This window comes from Rattus norvegicus, chromosome 4 (genome assembly GCF_036323735.1).
Source record: "Rattus norvegicus strain BN/NHsdMcwi chromosome 4, GRCr8, whole genome shotgun sequence".
NCBI lineage: Eukaryota > Metazoa > Chordata > Mammalia > Rodentia > Muridae > Rattus > Rattus norvegicus.
In genome coordinates, this window is record NC_086022.1 from 100,333,088 (window position 1) to 100,337,125 (window position 4,038).

The following is a 4,038-nucleotide window of genomic DNA, read 5'->3' on the forward strand; positions in this document are numbered from 1 at the left end:
ATATACTATTATATCATGCAAATAGTGATATTTTGATTTCTTCCTTTCCAATTTGTATCCCTTAGGTCTCCTTTTGTTGTTTGATTACTCTGGCTAGAATTTTGAGTACTATATTAAATAAATATGGAGAGAGTAGGCAGCCATGTTTAGTCCCTGATTTTAGTGGAATTGGTTCAAGCTTCTCTCCATTTAACTTAATGTTGGCTACTAGTTTGTCATATATTGATTTTACTGTGTTTAAATTTTGGCCTTGAATTCCTGACCTTTCTATGAATTTCATCATGAAGGTGTGTTGACTCAGCTTCTAATGAAAAGATCATGTAGATTTTTTCTGAGTTTTTTTACACAATGGATTACATTGATGGATTTCAGTATAGTGAACCATCCCTGCATCATTTTGATATGTTCTTGGATTTTGTTTGAGAGAATTTTATTGAGTACGTTTTGTTCATATTCATAGGGAAATTGGCCTCAATTTCTCTCTTTGTTGGTTTTTGAGTGGTTTAGGTGTAAGCACAATTCTGACTTCATAGAAGGAATTGGTTTGTGCTTCTTCTGTTTTTATTTTGTGGAATTCTTTGGACAGTATTGGTATGAGGTCTTCTATAAAGGGCTGATAGAATTCTGCACCAAACCCATCTGGTACTGAGCATTTTTTGTTTGGGAGACTTTTAATAACTGCTTCTATTTCTTTAGGAGTTATTGGACTTTTTAAATAGTTAATCTGGTCTTGATTTAACTTTGGTACCTGGTATCAACCTGCTTATGTATGCTCTCTCCAGATTCTTTTTGGAGGCACTCAGAGCTATGAGTTTTCCTCTTAGCCCCTTGCACTGTCATCTCAAAAATCTTGTCGTCTCCAAGGTAACTTCAAATGTGCAGCTTCTTTTTTCAATGACTGGGATCAATCTATGATCTTCTGGATCCGCCAAAGGGCTAAAATCACTTCTCTAATGCCCTCTCTAGCACTCCAAGCTCAGGTTCATCCATTCCACTCCTGCTGCTGCTGATCATCCAACAATACTGGTTTCTCCAAGATACTGGAGTTTTCCTCTGCAACTAAGCTTCACCAATAGCTTCTCATAGACTCTCTTTATGAAGCCAAGGCTCAAATCCTTTGCATGACCCCTTCGGTGCAGGACATCAATTGTAGCTGAGGCTGTACTTTCACTAATGGCCTTCCATAGCCTCTCAAAGTGCCAATGCTCGGTTTCTCTTCATGGCCCCATCATGGCTTCAAAACCAGCAGTACCTGGGCAACTCTTACACATTACCAAGTACAGCTGCAGCATGAGGTATAATCTTGGCTATCTCTGGAACACAGCTTCTTTGTGCTCTTAGAAAACACATCCCAGAAGATTTCTCTTCAGTGATGCTGGTCTCTTCTTAATCACCACAAATTACTTAGCTCCAGCTAATCAACATCAATTGTCCCCACAGTATCTTTTATTCTGGACTCTAAAGCCAGAGGCACATGGCTGAAGCTGCCATGCTCTGCTGCTTGGTGGAGCTAGAACATGACTCCCCACCCCCAGCCCACACACACACACCTTATTCTGTTACCAGCTTTCTGTTCCCCAATTCCCTCACTGCCTAAGCTTGGCTGTTCTGGAATTTGCTCTGTAGACTGAATTTGAACTCAAGAGATCTACATGGCTCTGTCTTCTGGGATTAAAGGCATGTACCACCATGCGTGGATTTAAGCTTTTCTTTACCTAGAACTTGCTCCTTCCCAAGCTGAACTTGAACACAGAAATCTGTTTCTCTTTCTCTCCTGGGATTAAAGGTGGGAACCATGCTTGTACCAAATTCAGCTAGTTGGGATCTTACCACAAAGTCACCATGCCCTAAATGCAATTTAATGCCCTTGAACACGGGATTCATCTGCATTTTGCTTCCTGGTGCCCCCTTAATATCTAAATCAAACGTTTTATATTTTCCCTTTCTAAGCTTGCTATGCTTGTTTAAATGCTCTTCATGAAACTAAAACAGAGAACACGTCTGTGATGGTCATTTCTAAGACTTTCTTTGGCAATGAAGTAAATATGAGTCTCTTTACCTTAGTCTCAGACAGACTCTTCAGGTGAGAGCAAAAAGCAGCCATATCCTTCACGAAAATGCTACAAAAACTGTCTCTAGGCCACACGCTGAAGTTCTTTCCACAGAAACTTCAAGGACAGGACTGCACAGTTCAAAACACTCACAGCAACACAATCTTCCTTATTTCTACTAGGATAGCTCCTTAAGCCCCACTCAAAGCATTCCATGGCTTTCCAAATCCAAAGTCCACAAATCAACATTTTTCCAAACAAAATCTTCATCAGGCCTACCACAGCAATACCCCAGTGTCTGGTACCAACTTCTATCTTAGGTTTACTGGTGTGAACAGACATCATGACCAAGGCAAGTCTTATGAACAACAATAGTCAGATGGAGATGAAATACAGATTTAGAAGTTCAGTCCTTTATCATCAACATGGGTACATGGGAGCATCTACGCAAGTGGTAACATGTTGCGGAATCCTGTGCAGGCAGACTTTGGAGTTCTACATCTTCATCTGAAGGCTGCAAACTTAATACTGACTTCCAGGTAGCTAGGGTGAGGGTCTTAAGCCCATGCCCCTAGTAACATACCTATTCCAACAAGGCCACACCTTCTAATCCTGTCATTCCCTGGGCCATGCATATATCAACCACCACTCGTGGGAAATATGTTCTTTGTCCTAATTATGCAGTAGGCTAGCATCTTTCTCAATACCTGTATTCCTTAATCATTTACATAATGAGACAATAATTCTCCTGAGTTCTCTATGAGTAATGGTGAAAATAATTGTAATTTATTTCAATTAAGACCTAGAGAGACATTGACCCACTCCATTGCAATTAAATAGTGGGTAGTAAGAGCTCTATGGCTTATTCTGCTCCTCTGTATTCTTTCCATCATGCTTGAGGATTGTTTTGGAATGTGGCTTCAAAGACTGCAGTATGACAACCTCATTTTATTCACAAAGCCAAAAAGTATAGAACATTATGAAGGTAATGATAATTATGTGTTCCTTGATCCTTCTGCATTATTATGCTCAATCTTGTAATATCTCTGATTGGGATTAAAATTGACTACTTAGTGCCGTGATTCTCAAACTGTTATGCTGTGACTCTTTAATACAATGCTTCATGTTGTGGTGGCCACCAGCCATAAAATTTTTTTTTGCTACTCCATTACCTTAAATATAAACATTAGCTTATAGACAGCACTCGTATTAAATGATCATTATTCACTTTGAGAAGATTGCTGTGATAAGCAAGTTGTTGGAATGAATTTGCTAGATAGCATTAGTGAACTAATTTTTGAACCAAGAGGGTCCATATTTTTCATCATTAGCTCATTTTGTGTGTGTGTGTTTAATGCCTCAGTTAAGCACTCCATGCTTAAATTATTTATCCCGGTTGGGTAAATAATAGTATTCTAAAAGAACCCATAGTGTTGTATGCATTAATCAGAAGAAAAAAGAGTTTTACTAGTGCTAGGTGGATAGGGGCTTTGCAATTTTATGTGCAACATAAGAACAATGCTCCCCATTCCGAATGGCTGAGAAACACCTTAAGAAATGTTCAACATCTTTAGTCATGAGGGAAATGCAAATCAAAACAACCCTGAGATCTCACCTCACACCAGTGAGAATGGCTAAGATCAAAAACTCAAGTGACAGCAAATGCTGGAGAGGATGTGGAGAAAGAGGAATACTCCTCCATTGTTGGTGGGATTGCAGACTCGTACAACCATTCTGTAAATCAGTCTGGAGGTTCCTCAGAAAATTGGACATTGAACTACCTGAGGATCCAGCTATACCTCTCTTGGGCATATACCCAAAAGATGCCCCAACATATAAAAAAGACATGTGCTCCACTATGTTCATAGCAGCCTTTTTTATAATAGCCAGAAGCTGGAAAGAACCCAGAAGCCGGTCAACAGAGGAATGGATACTGAAAATGTGGTACATCGACACAATGGAATATTACTCAGCTATCAAAATCAAT